The sequence below is a fragment of the Gracilinanus agilis genome, chromosome 1 (assembly GCF_016433145.1).
Source record: "Gracilinanus agilis isolate LMUSP501 chromosome 1, AgileGrace, whole genome shotgun sequence".
Taxonomy (NCBI): Eukaryota; Metazoa; Chordata; class Mammalia; order Didelphimorphia; family Didelphidae; genus Gracilinanus; species Gracilinanus agilis.
Window position 1 is genome coordinate 283,329,766 of NC_058130.1, and position 20,327 is coordinate 283,350,092.

Genomic DNA, 20,327 nt, shown 5'->3' on the forward strand with positions numbered 1-20,327 from the left:
ATAGTTTTTTTTATTAAGATTGGGTTCCAAAATGTCCTTGGAAATTGCATATACAAAGTTAAGAACAAAGGGCAGTATGGTCTAGGTGTAGGGTGTGAGCAAATCATTCATCTCCATGGTCCTCAGTTTTCTTTAAATGAGTTTATGAGGTAGCTTAAGGTCATTAATAAATAAAAATATGTCCTTTGTATTCCAGAAGGATAATTCACATACCTATGATCCAGAATCAGCTCCTTTCCTGGCTAATGAAAGACTTTGTTCACAAGCACATCTCTTTTCAATCTTAGTGAATTGTATAACAAAAGATTATTGCATACATATAGTATAGATTCTCATAAATTGTTATTGATTGGGAGTATATTTATTTAACTAATGTGTAGGGGAAGGCATTAACCAGATAACAGTTAATTCAGAAATCTCATCTTTAGGAAGTGCCATATATATATACATATATATATATTTCATACAGACACATTACAGTTAACCTCATGTGTTCCTATGAGTACACCTGTGAATTCTCATTGACCATATTATTCAAACCATACTACAATTTTCCTAGCATCCTATCTTTATCTCTTAAGGTCTTTAAGCTCCTTAAAGCTACTTCATGACCATTATTCACCTAAATATTCTCTATTTTCTCTCTACTTTCTTTTTTAAGAGAAATGGCTTTGAATGCTGCATTTTTCCAAACAGTTGTTTCTGTTCAATAGAATTCTATTATTTTGTATGAGGTGAGAAAATTTCTGCATCAATTCCTGGAGGTCTTTCGAGTTCACATGGAATTCCTCCAGTTTATTATTCCCTTGAGCACAATAGTATTTCATCACCAGCATATACCACAATTTGTTCAGCCATTCCCCAATTGAAGGACATACCCTCCTTTTCCAGTTCTTTGCCACCACAAAAAGTACAGCTATAAATATTTTCGTACAAGTCTGTTTATCTCTGATCTCTTTGGGGTACAAACCCAACAATGGTATGGCTGGATCAAAGGGCAGGCATTCTTTTATAGCCCTTTGAGCATAGTTCCAAATTGCCAGCCAGAATGGTTGGATCAGTTCACAACTCCACCAGCAATGCATTAATGTCCCAATTTTGCCACATCCCCTCCAGCATTCATTACTCTCCCCTTCTTTCATTTTAGCCAATCTGCTAGGTGTGAGGTGATACCTCGGAGTTGTTTTGGTTTGCATTTCTCTAATTATTAGAGATTTGGAACACTTTCTCATGTGCTTATTGATACTTTTGATTTCTTTACCTGAAAATTGCCTGTTCATGTCTCTTGCCCATTTATCAATTGGGGAATGGCTTCATTTTTTATACAATTGATTTAACTCCTTCTATATTTGAGTAATTAGACCCATGTCAGAGTTTTTTGTTACAAAGATCATTTCCCAATTTATTGTTTCCCTTCTGATTTTGGCTACATTGTTTTTAGTCGTACAAAAGCTTTTTAGTTTAATATAATCAAAACCATTTAATTTACATTTTGTAATTTTCTCTAACTCTTGCTTGGTTTTAAAATATTTCCTTTCCCAGAGATCTGACAAGTATACTATTCTGTGTTCACTTAACTTATTAATAGTTTCCCTCTTTATATTCAAATCATTCACCCATTCTGAATTTATCTTGGTGTAGGGTGTGAGATGTTGATCTAAACCTAATCTCTCCCATATTGTTTTCCAAATTTCCCAGCAGTTTTTGTCAAATAGTGGATTCATGTCCTAAAAGTTGGGCTCTTTGGGTTTATCATACACTGTCTTGCTGATGTCATTAACCCCAACTCTATTCCACTGATCCTCCCTTCTGTCTCTTAACCAGTGCCATATTGTTTTGATGACTGCTGCTTTATAGTATAGTTTAATATCTGGTACTGCTAGGCCATCTTCCTTCACATTTTTTTTTCATTATTTCCCTTGATATTCTTGATCTTTTGTTATTCCAAATGAAATTTGTTATAGTTTTTTCTAATTCAGTAAAGAAGTTTTTTGGTATTTTGATAGGTATGGCGCTAAATAGGTAAATTAATTTGGGTAGAATTGTCATTTTTATTATGTTAGCTCGTCCTACCCATGAGCAATCAATGGCTTTCCAATCGTTTAAATCGAATTTTATTTGTTTGGAAAGTGTTTTGTAGTTTTTTTCATATAATTGCTGTGTTTGTTTTGGTAGATAGATTCCTAAGTATTTTATATTGTCTAGGGTGATTTTAAATGGTGTTTCTCTTTCTACTTCTTGCTGCTCTAGTGTGTTGGAAATGTATAGAAATGCTGATGATTTATGTGCATTTATTTTGTATCCTGCAACTTTGCTAAAGTTGTTGATTATTTCTACAAGCTTCTTAGTTGATTCTCTAGAATTTTTTAAGTAGACCATCATATCATCTGCAAAGAGTGATAGCTTAGTCTCCTCCTTGCCTATTTTGATACCTTCAATTTCTTTTTCTTCTCTAATTGCAACTGCTAGTGTTTCTAGTACTATGTTGAATAATAGAGGTGATAATGGGCATCCTTGTTTTACTCCTGATCTTATTGGGAAGGCTTCTAATTTATCCCCATTGCATATGATGTTTGTTGATGGTTTTAGGTATATACCGTTTATTATTTTTAGGAAAGGTCCTTCTGTTCCTATACTTTTCAGTGTTTTCAATAGGAATGGATGCTGTATTTTGTCAAAGGCTTTTTCAGCATCTATTGAGATGATCATGTGATTTTTGTTTGTTAGACTGTTCATATGGTCAGTTATTTGGATGGTTTTCCTAATGTTGAACCAACCTTGCATTCCTGGTGTAAATCCCACCTGATCATGGTGGATGATCTTCTTAATTACTTGCTGGAGTCTCTTTTGCTAGTATTCTATTTAAGATTTTTGCATCTATGTTCATTAGGGAGATTGGTCTGTAGTTTTCTTTCTCTGTTTTTGATCTCCCTGGCTTTGGAATCAGTACCATATTTGTGTCATAAAAGGAGTTTGTTAGGACTCCTTCTTTGTTTATTATATCAAATGATTTGTATAGTATTGTGATTAGTCACTCTTTGAATGTCTGATAGAATTCACTTGTGAATCCATCAGGCCCTGGTGATTTTTTCTTAGGGAGTTCTTTGATGGCTTCTTCAATTTCTTTTTCTGTTATGGGATTATTTAGGTATTCTATTTCTTCTGCTGTTAATCTAGGCAATTTATATATTTGTAAATATTCATCCATATCTCTGAGATTGTTATATTTATTGCCATATAATTGGGCAAAATAGTTTTTAATGATTGCCTTAATTTCCCTTTCATTAGAGGTCTCCCTTTTCATCTTTGATACTGTCAATTTGGTTTTCTTCTTTCCTTTTTTAATTAGATTGACCGGAGTTTGTCTATTTCATCTGTTTTTTAAAAATACCAGCTTCTAGTCTTATTTATTAATTCAATAGTTCTTTTACTTTCGATTTTATTATTTCCAATTTAGTTTTCATCTGGGGATTTTTAATTTGCTCACTTTCTAGTTTATTAAGTTGCATGCCCAATTCATTAATCTCTGCCTTCCCTAATTTGTTAATATATGCACTTAAGGATATAAATTTCCCCCTGAGTACTGCCTTGGCTGCATCCCACAGAGTTTGGTAAGATGACTCATCATTGTCATTCTCTTAAATGAAATTGTTGATTGTTTCTATGATTTCTTCTTTGACTAGCTGGTTTTGGAGAATCATATTATTTAATTTCCAATTAGTTTTTGATTTGCCTGTCCAGGAGCCCTTACTAATTATTATTTTTATTACATTGTGATCTGAGAAGGTTACATTTATTATTTCTGCTCTTTTGCATTTGTTTGCAATGTTTCTATGTCCTATTACATGGTCAATCTTAGTGAATGTACCATGTGCAGCTGAGAAGAAGGTATATTCCTTTTTGTCCCTATTTATTTTTCTCCACATATCAATTAAATCTAATTTTTCTAGGAATTCATTCACCTCTATTACCTCTTTCTTATTTATTTTTTGGTTTGATTTATCTAGATCTGAAAGAGGAATATTTAGATCTCCCACTATTATGGTTTTACTATCTATTTCCTTCTTGAGCTCTGCCAGTTTCTCCTTTATGAATTTGGATGCTATGCCACTTGGTGCATACATATTGAGCAGTGTTATTTCCTCATTGTCTATACTGCCTTTAATCAGGATGTAATGACCTTCCCTGTCTTTTTTAATCATATCTATTTTATTTTGGCTCTGACAGAAATCATAATTTCCACTCCTGCCTTCTTTTTCTCATTTGACGCCCAAAAGATTTTGCTCAAGCCCTTGACCTTAAACTTGTGTGTGCCTCATATGTGTTTCTTGTAGACAACATATGGTGGGATTTTGGTTTCTAATCCACTGTGCTATTTGCTTCCGTTTTATGAGCGAGTTCATCCCATTCACGTTCAGAGTTATAATTATCAGTTGTGCATTTGCTGACATTTTGGTATCCTCCCCTAGTTCTACCCCTTCTTCTTACACTCTTTCCTTTAAACCAGTGGTTTGCTTTAATCTGGTAACCCTTATCCCCTCCCTTGATTAACTTCCCTTTCTACCCCCTCCTTTATTATTCCCCTCTTTTTATTTTTAAAGGCCTAATGAATTCCTTCCCCCTTCTTCTCCTCTCCCTTTTTTGAATTCCCCACTCCCCTTTTCCCCTTCATTTATCCCTTCTGGCTTTCTCATTAGAGTTAGATAGAGTTTTATGTCCCAATGGATATAGCTACTCTTCCCTCTCAGGGTTAATTACACTGAGAGTAAGGTTTAAATATTACCTCTTAATGCTCTCTTCCTCTCCTTCTTATAATAGTATTCATCCCCTCCCCTTCCCATGTCCTCTTTGTGTGTAATAGAATATCCTATTTTTCTTATTCATTCAAGTTTCTCTTGGTGTCCCTTACTATTCACCCCTCTCTTTCCCACCCCCCATTTCATCTTAGACCATTTAGTATTCCACCCTCTCCCTATGAATTATTCTTCTGATTACTATAATAGTGAATAGCGTTCACTACAGAGAATTATACATAGCCTTTCTCCATGTAGGAATACAGATAATTAGATCTTATTGGAGCCCTTAAAGAGGCAAATTTAAAAAATATGAGTTTTCTTTCTTTCCCCTCTGTTTCTTATTTACCTTTTCATGTTTCTCTTGATTTTTGTGGTTGGATATTAAACTTTCCATTTAGTCCTGGTCTTTTCTGTGCAAATACTTGGAAATCTTCTATCTTATTGAATGCCCAAACTTTCCCCTGGAAGTATATAGTTAGGTTGGATGGGTAGGTGATCCGTGGTTGAAGACCCATTTCTCTTGTCTTTATGAATATCATATTCCAAGCCTTGAGGTCTTTTAGTGTGGATGCTGCCAGATCCTGTGTGATATTGATTGGTGCTCCTTGATATTTGAATTCTCTCTTTCTGGCTTCTTGTAAGATTTTTTTCTTTTACTTGGAACCTCTTGAATTTGGCTATTATATTCCTGTGGGTTGTCTTTTCAGGGTCTACTATAGAGGGTGATCTATGGATCCTTTCAATGTCTATATTGTCCTCTTGTTGTAGAACTTCAGGGCAATTTTGCTGAATAATTTCTTTTAGTAAGGAGTCCAAATTTCTATTAATTTCTGCTTTTTCAGGAAGACCAATGAATCTCAGATTATCTCTTCTAGTCCTGTTTTCTTGGTCTGTCACTTTCTCATTGAGATATTTCATGTTTCCTTCTATTTTATCAGTCTTTTGACTTTGTTTTATTTGTTCTTGATGTCTTGAAAAATCATTAGCTTCTAATTACTCAATTCTAGCCTTTAGGGACTGGTTTTCGACTATAATCTTTTGTTTTTCCTTTTCAGTCTGGTCTGTTTGGTTCTTCAAGGCTTCCAGCTGGTCATTTCTGGTGTTCAATTTGCTTATCAGTTCATTTGATTTCTAAGCCTCACTTTCCAATTGCAAAATTCTGCCTTTTAGACTGTTATTTTCTTGCCAGATCACTTCCATCTTTCTCATCATCTCAGATTTGAAGTCTTCAATAGCTTGTGACCAGTTTTCATTATTTTGGGAAGGTTTGGATATGATTACTTGTTTGTTCTTCTCTGCCGTTTGCTCTGTTATCTGGATTTTCTCTGTGTAAAAGTTGTCAAGTGTTACAGATTTCTTCTTGATGATGTTTCTCTTCTGGGGTTTCTGATTTTGGCTTGCCATTGTTGTTAGCCCTGTGCCTTCTCCGCTTTATCCTCACACTCATGGTCTGTCTGTGCTCTCTAGGCTCCTGAGGTCTCAGGTCTCGTTGTTCTTGGGGTCAAGCCTCCTGGTTGTCCCCAGCCTGCCCTCTGCCTGAGGCTTCTTCAACAGTCTCAGGGCGCTGCTTCCACAGCCATACTCCCATCTGCACAGGGTCCCCACTAGAGGTCCAAGCCTGTGCTCAAGATCCTTGTCAGAGTCTACATCAATGCCTTTACCCGCGCCTGGGCTCAAGGTTTCTGTTCAAAGTCCACGTGTGTTCTTTAGACTCTTGGGGTCCTAAGTGTTACTGCTCTCAGGAACAGGCCATGGAGCTGCCAATGACTTAATGGGTGCCCCAAACCTGCATTAACTCTTGTGTGCTGACCTTGGCACTGTACATGGTGTGGGGGTTCGGGGAGGGGGTTCCTCAGCTCGCGCTCTAGTGAGAGCTGTTTCACCCCGTTATAGCATGGAAATGCCTGATTCCACGTACCTTCAATGCTGTGCCCTTTTGTGGGATCCCTTCGTTTGTCTGGATTTGTTTTTATGTCCCCTTGAGGAGTCCTTTATGCTTTGGTTAGGAGAGGTTGAGCAGCTGCTTTTTACTCTGCCTCCATCTTAACCCGGAACCTACCTCCTCATTTTTCTATTATAGTCTTTAAGTATCTTATAGTGGTAAAAATTCCCATTTGACTGATGGAGAAATGGAATATCAACATGTTAACTGCTCTGCTTTGGGATTTGATGTTATTAGAAATAGGAACTGGCCTTTCCTTATACTCTGCTTCATTCTCTTGAAGCTTATAAAGGTCACTTGAATCACTTTAGGCAATGCAAAGCATATGAAAACAGGCAAGAACTTTTTCATTACTTGTTATGACTTGTGATGAGCTGAGGGATTTGTGGTGGGAAAACAGAGAACATCAGATAACAGCCACTTGTTCCCATGTCAAAGAGAGTATCAGGGCAAGAACTTTCAATAGCTTTTTTCAGTTCAGAACTTAGACCATTTTCTCTTCAAAATTACTCTAAAGAAAAGAAGTATATGTCCTCCCATTTCCTAACTTACATACTGATTTCTCAGATTCTCTTGGGAATGTTTTGATACATTTAAAGATTTTTTTCAGGCAATAATTGGCAAAACATATCTATCAAACAGATACCAATGTTCAGTGTTGAGAAGAGCAAGGTCTTCTGTAATATAGAATGTTCCCTCCTTTCCCCTACTTGTGTCATTTTCATGGGGCTCCATCTTGCCCCATTCTTTACTACTTCCATAAATTACTGCCTACTGCTCAGGGCCAAGCGAACTGATCCTTTCTTTGCTTCCAGTGAGAAGCAAGGACTCAGAGACTTGGCATCCAGTTTTTGAAAGATTAACTCTTCTTCTAAGATTAGAAGTAGTAAAATTATATTTACTGAGTCTATACTCTCTTATATTTATTACATTTCAGTGAAGCACACTAGTATGTGTACCGTGAAATCCTTTGGCCAACTGAGGAAGCCTAGGCCTCTTTCTCAAACTGATGTTTCTGAGAATTCATCACTGAAGGAAATGCTAGACATTTGCAAAAATAAATTTAATATTTCCCCACAGGTCCAGGTATTGAGGAGATGGGATGGTGTAAGCAACTAAGACAAATGAGAGACAGCCTAAGCTTTAGCCAGAGCCAGGCAGGCTTCATGGAGACTAACCTGGTCCAAATATTGTTTCAATACCAGTCTTTTATTTTTCAATATTTTTCAAAGGTGAGTTGAAGTTCCAGCTAGCCTGCAGGGTTATCAAAACAATCCAATAGGGAGAGGTGTACTTGCTTTCCCAGGGAAAGCATCCCATATTTCATCCATTGTCCTTTTCTGTGTTAACATTCTGGATCAGAGATGGGGGGAGGGGAACTTAGTAACCATTCTGGTCTGTTTTTGCAGGAATCTGTGTATGTGGGAGTGAGAGATCTAAGTCAGGGTTTTAAAATCTTTAACATTAACTCACTAATTGCTAGTTTGTTATGGAGTGATCTTTAGGGGAATTTCTGTAATAATACATGTAGATGGAGGATTTCCTAAGAGTCTGTACGGGGTCTGTAAGGGTTCTAATAATAATAATCTATAATATTCCTTGATATTTTCCTGGGGCTGAATAGAGACATTGATCATAATAATTCCTATAATGAGGAGTGTTAATAAGAGAAGAGTCACACAGGGGAATCTGAGTGGGAATTCCATCCTCCTGTGGCTTTGTAGATTTTCAGGATTTACACATGACTCTGCCATCCATCATGAATCTGATGGCTCCCGACAATTCCCCCTTTCTTTTTTAATTGAAGTGACTTTAATTCAATTTGTATTTGACATATGTTAGAGCCTAGGGGTCTGATGATGACTGGAAAACAAAAAGAATAACAAGAAATAAGATAAGGGCAAATCCATGGGCACTAAGGGTATGAAGCAAATCATTATGGGAGATAAAAGAAGAAACATCATCATAAAAGGGAGATGCTACAGAGGAGGCTGAATAAAAGGAAGAACTTTTCTTAATCAAATCTGAAATAAGTATTTGATATAAGATGTTTGTACTAAGCATGGATCTGTTATGCTATGTTATCTTCAGGTGGAATAAATATGAGGTTAGATTAAGCTAATGGAAGGGGAAAAACACTTTGAAAATTTACATTTGTTACAGAAGTAGTTATACCCAATATCAGAATACAAGGGTGTACATCATTATAAGTTACATTTTTCAAAGTAGTTGAACCACAAAAATAGTGATAATTATGCTAGGGTTAATAGTTGAGATTGATCAGTCTTAGGGAGGCTTGTCACCTCCAGGGATTGTTCTGCTATGTGAACTGTTCTGACTTGTCTCCAAATCATGGAGTGACTGGGGTCTTTGGTGTAGTCATCTGGGTTGTTTCATGTGTTCAACTGTTCCTGAGAGGTTCTCTGCTGTACATGTTCATTTTTTGTATAAATAAAAACAAAACGTCCACTCCCATATTATAATACTGGGGTTTTGTTTGTTTGTCTTTGTAATTGGTTATTCTGATTCATGTTCGGTGATTATACAAATGAATTAACTTAAAAGAAATTCATTATAGCTCTAATAGAAACAAAAACTTGGGGTGGGGTACAGTCTCTTAAGTAAGTAGGACATATTTGTCCGCTATACACATTCAGATTTCTGGGGCTTCAATTATTATTTCACTATTCTTTGATTATAACAATTTGCTTTGAGAGGAAAAAAGCAGGAAAAGAATTAAACTCTGTGTGACTTCAGGTAAGAGTCAGGGTTATTAATCAGTCATGTCTTTCTTTTTGAATGGTGGATACAGTTCAATGATCTATCAGACAACTATACCTGAATTCAAAATTAGAAATTAATGTTAGTTGCAATTCCAATGGATTTTAAACAACAATTTTCACCAGTAGTATCTGAGAAGTTTCCAAGATTTACATATACAAAGAAAAGTTTTGATTTTATAAGTCATGAATACCAATGGTTTTTTTTTTCAATAGTTTTCCAGTTTCTTAGTTTCAGTACTCACTAACTTAAACTTAAACTATTTGGCAATTCTTCCCTATTTATAATATCTTTTGTACATTGTCATAACTTATTTACCTTAAACTTTTGGTTCACAATACAAATTATATATCATTACAAGTAAGCATAATCAATTTCTAACAGTTTGCTTTTATACATAGTTTACATTTAAACACATATTTTCAGTTTTTATAGAATAAGGTACATGTTTTAGTAACACTCAATATATAACAATTTTGTCAAAAATCTAGTATTTGTAACTGCTTAAGTTGCAGAATTTTTCATACCATATCAAAGATCAATGAGGCTGTTAGTTAACACCTTAGGTTTTCAATTTACTATGAGGAAAGGGTTAATAAATTTGTAGGAAGTTCTAAGTTTTTAGAAATAAGGAAAAATCTTTTTCTTACTAGCAACCTTGTTTTTCTGATCCTCTTTTGCTATTTAGATTATTGTATTTGTAAAATTTGCATGTTTTGACCTTGATATCAAATTACTCTCAGTGGATATTGATTTAAAACTGCAGAACTTTCAAATAGATACCTCAAAATATTTTTACATCTGATGGCTCCCGGCATTCCCCGTCCCATCCATTGATCTCTAGTTTGAGAGCCTTTGGTACAGAGTACCATTCTTGGAGTCAGAAAGTTCTGAGTTTGAATCCTGCCAGAGATAATCACTAGCTTGTGACCCTGGATAAATAATTTAACTACTCTAAACTTCTGCTAATATTCTAATAAGAATAATATCTTCCTTACAAGGCTTTTTGTGAGGACTGAATAAACTAATGCATGTATAAGGATGTTCTCCTTTAAGACTTTAGGAAGTTTGCAGGTTATGAGTGGGGAGAGACAACATAATGCTTCCTGATATTGATTTACCAAGCCAGGAAAGGAACAGACAGTTTACCAGTACAGAACAGACAGTAAACAGAGTTTACCCCTCAGAATTAACTGCCCCAGCACGCAGATTCTCCTGTGTATAAAACCAATAGAATAAATTTAGAGTTAAAAAACTGAAGAGCATTGAACTTTTTTGTTTGTTGTTTAGTGATTGTGGAATAAATGGTTATAGCCTGCAGAAATTAAGATTTAAGATATGTGCTCAATTCTAACAAATGAAAATGACATCTCTCACTGAGGGGACCAAGATGAGTGGTCAAAGAAAAGGAAGTGCTTTTTGTACTGCCAACTGCTAGAGCTAGGAGGTAAGAAAAACCTCAGGGCCCAACTGAGGCCTCTCTATCACTGTGCTTCAAGTTTGTTCTTACTCTCTCCTAGCAAGTTGGATGAATGGGAGAGTATTTCCCAAGTTTATGGGGAAAATGTTTATCACTATTGTTTTTGGTGTGACTTTTGAGTAAATGTTGTTAAGAGGTAACAGTGGATAGAGAGCCAGGCTTGGAGACTGGGTTCTGATTTCAATTCTGGCCTTAGACACTTTCTAGCTGTGTGATCCTGGTCAAGTCACTTAACTCCCATTACCTAGCCCATATCACTCTTTTGCCTTGAACTGTTACTTAGTATTGATTCTAAGATAGAAGGTAAGAGGTTTTTTTTTTGTTTGTTTGTTTTTTTAAAGAGAATTAACTGAGTATACTCATTAAATATTAATGGGAAGCATAGTGGTAGGTGGTATAGGGCTACAGAATTACGAGTTTAGCCACTCATAAGAATTATCCTTTAGACCACTACAGGGCTACCTCTCTGGGGAGCCCCAACCTATGAGTATGCATGCAAGTTGAAGGAAGAATAGTGAACCCAGTTTAGAGCATAACAAATATGGAATTCTTCATAACTATTAAAACATTATATAGATGTGAACTATTATTATTTTTACATTTTTCAATTTCTACTGTCTTTGTAAGAGAGGAGAATTTTCTACTATTTATTAAACCTTAATGTCCAGTCTTTATCAAGCCTTGGATCAAATGTCTAGACCATTACTTAACTTTTTGTCCTTCAGCAGGATTTATGGTTATCATCTATGGTGACAGTAGTAATAGGTTCTTCTCTTAAAGAAATTGAGAGTGGATAGATAGGACAAAAAAAGTAATTCCTGATTAAAAAACTTGAGAGAAGAAGGGGTTTCCAGTGAACTTCAAGTGAACTTGTCTTTGATTGATATTGAGAATAAAGGAAATTTTTTTGGGGGGGAGAGAAAGGACTACATACATTAAGGATATTTCCTGCTTATTTTGGGATAACTTGGATTAGAGTTTGTTTTCTTATCTTGGCAACTATTGCAAGGAATGTGTCCAAGGTAAAAAAAAGAGAAAGGTAAATTGATTTATAATTCAGTTGAAGATCATTTTGTCAGCCCAATGTACATTTTAGACTTTGAAAAAGTGCTCTGATTATATAATTTCAGAAAATATATGTTGAAAACTTATTACATGTAACTGAGAAAATAAAATATTTAAATTTAAAAAAGAGAAAAATTTCTGTGTCCTTGAACCATAAATGAAACACATGGAAGTGAGTCTGCCATTAAAGAGAAGGCAACTAGACCAAAGCTCAGCAAATCAGAGCAAATGATTTCACTGCTATTTCATAAAAGTCAGTCTAGATGCAGGGCAAATCCTAACCTTGATTCTTATAGACTTGACTTCCCACTATAAAAAAATGACTATGCCACTTTCCCTCCTCAATAAATCATTGTGGGTCCTTATATTTCTAGGAAAAAATACAAACTCCCCTATTTATCTTTTAGAGTCTTTCACAACTTGTCCTCTAGAATTTCCATAATCACTGTGACTCTTCCTCTTACATTCTTCAGTATAACCTAAATTAGCCTTCTCTGTATTCCTCACACAGGAGCAATCTGTATCCTTGTTTTTTGTCTCCTCATGGACTGCTTTATCTTCCCCACTGGCTTATAAAATCCATGTCTGTCTTCCTTAAAGATAAAAATTATTAACTACCTTGTATGTGAAGGAAACTACCTTTCCTGTTTTCCCAAATGCTAATGCTCTTCACTCCCTCCCTAACTACTTTGAATTCATATTTATTCTCTTTATATTCTTTATGAGAGGCAACATGGCATAATGGATAGAGAGCTAGACCTGAAGTTTAAGAAGATGAAGATTCAAGTTCTGCCTCTGACACATACTGAATTTGTGACTCCAAGAGAGCCACCTAACCTCTCAGCACTCTAGACATCTTTCTTAAGATTATACATTATAGAGAAGTATATACATACATATATATGCATATGCATGTAGACATATGCATATACATACTTGTTTTTTTCCATTAGCAAATAAACTCCTTATAATTAGGGATTGTTTCATTATTTCTTTTTGTGTCTCTAGTAGCTAACACAGTACCTGCCTGGCATATAAGTGCTAAATTAATGATTGTTAATTACTTGAAGACTCTTGGTAGACTTAAGCAGTTCTGAGACTGGTTAAAATGTTCAAGTGCTTGTTTGAGCAAGCTTTACTTAGTACTCTGTAGGTTATCTGGGCCAGAACAAGAGTAGAACATTTGACATTTATCTGTGGGATCCCACCTTTCTTAAGAAAGAATTACATTTGTTTGTTGATAAGGGACTGAGGGGTGGGAGGAGTAGAGGTTGAGCATAAGTCACTGTTGGCTATTAGTTAACCTTTCTTCCCTACTGGAAACCCCCATTAGCCAACAGAGGGAGGGGCATATCAGGGTGGCAACTGGTTTGATGATATGCCAAGTAAAGTTTTGAAATCCAGCTACAGATTACCTTCTTTCAGCTGGGAATCTGTTCTATAAGTGTATCCTACTTGAAGTCAGACTAATCATGCTGGAGATGGGTAAACTTGGAATTTCAATAAAATCAAGTAGCAGGCTGACTGCAAAAAGCTGATCTATGGCAACTAAAACAAATATTTCTTCTGGCCTGTTAAAACATGCAATCCGAAACTTATTAATGTCTTCCTAAGTAGAAGTTCACTTTATAACCACACCTTTTTTTCTTCTGATTTTATATGCTATTTGTAAAAGTTCAGTGCTTAAAAAAATACAAGCTGGATCATATCTTTGTATTCCCACTTTGAATGATCTCCCTGAGACTGATATAAATCCCATGAAAAGCTCTTATCAGGAAAATATAATCAGTCTTCTCATCATATATGCCATTTTGTCATTTGATGAAACCTTTTAATCACTCCCATTTTCTCACAAAGAATGTAAAAAATACTCCATATATAGTCTAAGCATTACTTTCTCTCTCCTGAAAAACAGTGTTACTAAGGTATCTAATAAATATTTAGCAGAAGTTCATAGATTCTATACACAGCACAGCAGAATAATATAAAAGCTTATATGGTTTGTAGCTAACAAAGCTAGAGGGAATGTTGAGTGCGAGAATCAAATTGGAATTTAGCTCTATACTTCATTTGGTTTGATATTTTTTCCAAATACCAAAGACAAATTTGATCTACCTTCACAAAACATAGCAGACAAATGTCTTTGATGTATACCACCAAGATTAGTTTTTACTAGTGTACCACAGCTCCAGCTATGCCATGCAAAGGAGACCCTAAAATAAGGGGTTCTGAAATGTTTGTCATTCATCATTGATAATAATATAGTATAGAGTCCTACATTTTCTTTATTTTGTCTTCCATAATCCAGTTCATCATGAGGATAGGCATTCCAGAGGCTGAATGCAAATTTAGGAATGGCTCCACAGAGCCTGGGCAAGTTGGAGCTCTTTGGAAAGAACCACTTTAAAGAGGCTATTCAGATACAGAAGCAGTGCTTGGTGATCAAGAACAGGTCAGGAAGAGACATAGGAAAGAGAATAAGGTTATGAAGAACATGTGGAAGACTGGTGTGGCCCATAGGATATGCAAATGGAAAGCCTGGTGGGGATGGGAAGACACCCTACTACATTACTGGTGGAATTGTAGATTGGTACAAACATTTTGGAGTACAATGTTGCACAATATCATAAAAATAACAAAGCTGACTGTATCTTTCAACTTGATTATTCTTTTGCTAGGACTTCAGGCAAATTGCTAGATAAAAATTTAAAAAAAACAAGGAAAAAAGGGTATATCTGTGCCAAAATATCTGCTCTATTTGTTACATTTTAAAAAAATGATAACCTATGTGTGCAACAATTTGAGAATGACTGAACAAATTATAAAGGAATAAATTCAATGATTTAATTGATAAATCAAACATTTATGGCTTACTTTGAGCTATAAACTGTGCTGAGCACTGGAGAGATAAAAAAAAGTTTAAACAAATAGTCCTTTATTCTCATGGGGGAAATAATATGCAAATGGATAAGTACATACAAAATATATATTATGTTAAATGGATTGTGTAGTAGTATAGGGAGGAGAATCCAGGCTAAAAAGACTGGAAAAATGAGAAGTGACCAGATACATACAAAGAAATATGTATAAACATATGATGGGCTAACCATGCACCCTTCCTGTGTCACACATATTCTGGCCCTTTGCCAAGTACACATATGACCAGCAGCTCTTACTTGCTGTGTCCTTGTAACTAAGGGAGGAGTAACTAGAAACTGAACCAAAAAGAACTACTTGTTCTGTGGACAAGAAAAGAACTTTTTTTTTTAAGGTGGGCTCTTAGTTGGAATATAGCCAACTTTAGCCCTCCCTTGATCTGCCAGTGAGGGGAAGTAGGATTTCTTTATCCTCTTCCCTTATAACAAAAGTGTCTGCATACACATAGTGGCAGGAATATGTGTTTTCTAAGGCAAACTTGAGATTGCATTTTCAGTGCCTGATTGCTTCTTCTATTTGTGTTTCTTGATCTAGTTTCCTCAACAGAGACTTTGTGAAATGGATGTTTTCAGTCCTGTCTCAAATCTTGTGCTCCAGAGAGATCAGGAGGTGGAGGGGAAGAAGGCAGCCTCTGTCAGGAGAATTCTTTAGCAGAAAGGACTAAAACCCGTGCCTGTGTGGCTAGATCTGTGCTACAGATCCAAAATGAATGTGAAATACGTGATGAGCCATCCAACAAAGTTGTCTTTGTCTCCCTAGAGTGAATAGAAGTAATGATACGTTTCTATTTCAAATTTTAAATATTCATGTGTAATAGATTGAATGTCTTATATTTGAAAACCAGCCTAACTATAACTTAAAAGTTGACCACAAAGTGACAATTTTATTTTCAACCTCAGCAACTCACTAAAACTAAGGGGGAAGAGCCATTGTGATCTGCATCACAAAACCACAGAGCTTTGAAGAGTTAAAATTTTTAAAAAGACAAGAGCTTATTTTGAGTTAGAATCTAACATCAATGACTTGGACTTTCTACATGCATTGAAGTGAATTCAGCCAAGTTCAGTTTTCAGATGTGGGATGGATTGAGGGGTGATGAGAAATTACAAGTGATTGATTTTGGAACGTTTTGAATTATATATCAGGCCTTATAAAGGTTGACTTCATATTCTATCTTGTCATATAACTAATTTTATAATATAACTATTTCAGAAATCCATTAAATAAAAGTATATATGATACAATATATGAAATAATCAGTATTATCATTTAAAATTCCAGCTTCATGAAACATTTATACAGCTATCTATACCTTTTCTGAAAAATGAAAGAAAATATTTGATGCTTTCTTGTTTCTTTTTTTTTTATTTTAAACCCTTAACTTCTGTGTATTGACTTATAGGTGGAAGAGTGGTAAGGGTGGGCAATGGGGGTCAAGTGACTTGCCCAGGGTCACACAGCTGGGAAGTGTCTGAGGCCAGATTTGAACCTAGGACCTCCCATCAATTGAGGCCTGGCTCTCAATCCACTGAGCTACCCAGCTGCCCCCAATGCTTTCTTGTTTCTAATAAATCACAGCCTCAACATTTTATATCAGTTAAATGTCAGGTAAGTGGTGCAGTAGATAGAGTGTTGGACCTCAAATCAGGAAGATCTGAATTCAAATTCAGCTCAGAGATAATAATAACTGCCTCCCAGAGCTGTTGTGAGGATAAAATGAAATAATATTTATAAAGTGCTTTCTAAACCTTAAAATGTTATGCAAACATTAGTTATTATTGTTATTATATTTTATTTTTATTGATATCCTTTAAAAAACACTTTGCCATCTTTTTTTTTAATTGATAATAAGTGTCATTTCCAAGGCAGAAGAATGATAAAGATAGACAGTTGGGGTTAAGTGAGGTTCTATTTGAACCCAGGACCTCCTGGATCTCTGGTCCTGGAGTCTGAATCTCTGTCCACTGTGTCACCTAGCTGCTGTGATATTGATATACATCACCTTTATTTCCCAATATTCTCCTTCCCCTTTCTTACTCAGCAAACTATCCCTAACAACAAATAACAAAAAAGAGGGGGGAAATAAATTTAGCAACATTAACCAGGACATTATCATCATTATCATTGCGATCATAATCACAAATGACATTTGTATAGCACTTTAAGGTTTGCAAAGCACTTTTGATATATTATCTCATTTTATCCTCACAATAACTTTGGGCAGTAAGTACTATTATTATCTCCATTTTATATATGAGGAAACTGAGACAGACTGAGGTTAAGTGAATTTTCCAAAGTATTATAGCTAAAAAATGTCTGGGGCCAGGTTTGAATATAGATCTTCCTGAAGCCAAGTCCAACATTCTGTTTGTGGCACCACCTACCCGTTCCATCTTCAACTGTATCTGATAGCATATGCATTATTTCACTGATAGTCTATTTCTGCAAAGAAGGGAAAGGAGGTGCATATTTTTTACTCTTCTTTGGGGTCAAGATTGGTCGTTATAGTTTCAAAAGGATCAGACAGAAGGAAATAATCATAGAAAGAGTCAGAGCGACATATACAGACAGAAAGAGATGAACTAATTCAATATTTTAAAGTGTTAAATATCTAGTTTCTGAAGAAAACTTTTATTGAAACCAAGTTTCATATGACTATACCTGGGAATTTCTATTGCAAATTTCAAAAATTCTTCACCTCCCTGCTAATATACCAGGTTAAAAAGGTGTCTTGTCATAAAATACTTCCCTCTTGCTACTTTTGATAGTTTCTTTTTACTCAGCATTAAAGATTATTATAACCTTTATTGGTATTATTTTTGTTTATGACCATTTTTACTTTATCCATTTAGATATTATCATCTTTTGAGGACCAAATTCCTCCCTATCATGTTTGTACATGCCTTGAGATCCCACAGATGGCAAAGACAACGTGGGGCTTAGTAAGGACATGAAAATTTGACCAAAAGATGAATATAGGCCTCTTGTAGTATTAACAAAATCATTTTGAGTTGTGCTAGACACCCTGAACTGAATTAAACAGAGAAGGTCCCTGCCTTTGGGAAGCTTTGGATCAAATTTGCACACATCTTTGATTCATGATTCAATAGTCTATTTAATTCTGGTTATCTACTTTGTATTTCCTTTTAGTTGAGAACCTGCTAAAACTAAAGAACATAGAGCATTCTGAGGCTTTATGCAAGTATAAAGTCATTCTAGGGAATAAAATTCATTATTTCTCAATCATGTTATATGAACTTGGGAGCCCTTTCACAAGATGTGGGAATTATTTTTCATCATTGACATATTTTGTCAGCCCAAGTTTCTGTTTTCTTCCCCCTTCCACCCACATCACTTCTTTTGGTTGTTTGCCAGTGAAGCCAACACCTGTAAGAGGTGGGGCTGAGAAATTGAAAAATTGCTTCATATATATCTTTGGTATTTTAGTCTTCACTCTCTGCCTCCAGGGAAAAAAAACTGGAAAATAGCTTTGCAGCAGGCTCATTAAGGTGTGCCAATGTTTTTCTATCCTTCCTTTGAACTGACATCTTGGATTTGGTGGTAGGACCATGTTGACAGAATTATGTTCTAAATATGATTACCCAAATTTCCTTTAATTTTTATGGCCTATACTTAAATATTTACATTTATTTCTCATTTTGCTTAACTAATAGCACAAGACTTATTTATTAGAGTATTTGTTGTCTCTAATGTGACAAATCAATATTAAATCCACAAATCTACATTAGTTATTTCTGGAACATATTGGGATATGATAAGGAATAAAAATAATGACCTTAAGATCAGAAGACCTGAGCAAAAGTTCTGATTTGCTTTTTATCCATCCATTTGCCTTTTTGCAAGTCATTTCACCTTCCTAGACTTCAGTTTCCCCATTTGAAAAAGGAAGAGGTTAAACTAAATGATCTCTAAGGTCCCTTCCATCTCTTATATTCTGTTAGAACGACTAGATAAGGGGCAGGTTTGAAGGTAAAAGATAAGAACATCAAAGATCAGAGCTTAAAAGGAACTTAGAAATCATCTTATGCAACCCTTGCAATTGACCAGAAGAAATTGAGACTTAGTGAGGGAAAGCCTATAGTCACATAAATGGGCTAAAATAGGACTTCCTTAAATCCAGGTCAATAAGTAAATCACTTAATCAACAGTTTGCAGTCACAAGGAAGCAAGGGCCCTTCCTGAACAAGAACCAGAGAACCCAGACCAGGAGAGTAGTGATCATACTTCTCCTTGGATCACATCACCTTAGAAGCACTAAAAACTTATAGACCCCAAGAACTAACTGTGAAAACAGAGAACAAAAAAAGGCTAAAATTATTTCACAGTGACAAGAGGTGAGCAGAGGCCAACTCTAGTATAAAGTTCAAAGTCAAGAAATAGTCTATGGAAAATGAGCAAACAATAACAACAAAAAGAACCTGATCATAAAAAGCTACTATGGTGACAGGGAAGCTCAAGACACAAATTTAGAAGAAACAAAAAACATGAAACTATAAGCAAAGTCTTATGAATAAATTAATTAAAATAATTCCTTCAAAACCAGAATTGGTTAAGTAGAAGCTAATGACTCCATGAAACATCATACAATAAAGCAAATGAAAAAGAATATGAAATATCTTCTCAAAAAAACAATTGAACTAGAAAATACATTAAGGAGAGATAATATAAGAATTAATGGACTACCTGAAAATCATAATAAAAAAATCTGGACATCATGTTTTAAGAAATTGTAAAGGAAAAATGCCCATGTTGTTGTTGTTGTTGTTGTTTTTAATTTAAACTAGAGGGTAAAATAGAAATCAAAAGAATCCAGTGATCACCTCATAAAAGAGATTCCAAAATGAAAACTTCCAGATTTTTATAACCAAACTCCAGAGCTCCCAGGTCAAGGAGAAAATATTGTAAGCAGCCATAAAGAAATATTTCAAATATCATGGAATCACAGTCAGGATTACAAAAGATTTAGCAGCTTCTATGTTAAAGGATTGGAAGGACTCTAGGATTCTAGAAGGCAAATAAATAATGAAATAAATGATTTTCAAGCATTATTGATTTTAAAAAACAGCCAAATAGAAAATTTAACATTCAAATGCAAGATTTAAGAGAAACAAACAAAAATGGTAAACATGAAAGAGAAATAATACGGGATTCAATGAGTTTAAACTGTTTATATTTGTATATAGGAAGATGACATATGTAACTCCTAAGAACTTCAACAATGTTAGGGCAGTAAGAAGTCTACACAGGTAGAAGACAAAATGTGAGTCTATTATGTTGAGATTATCTTTTTTAAAAAAAGAATAAA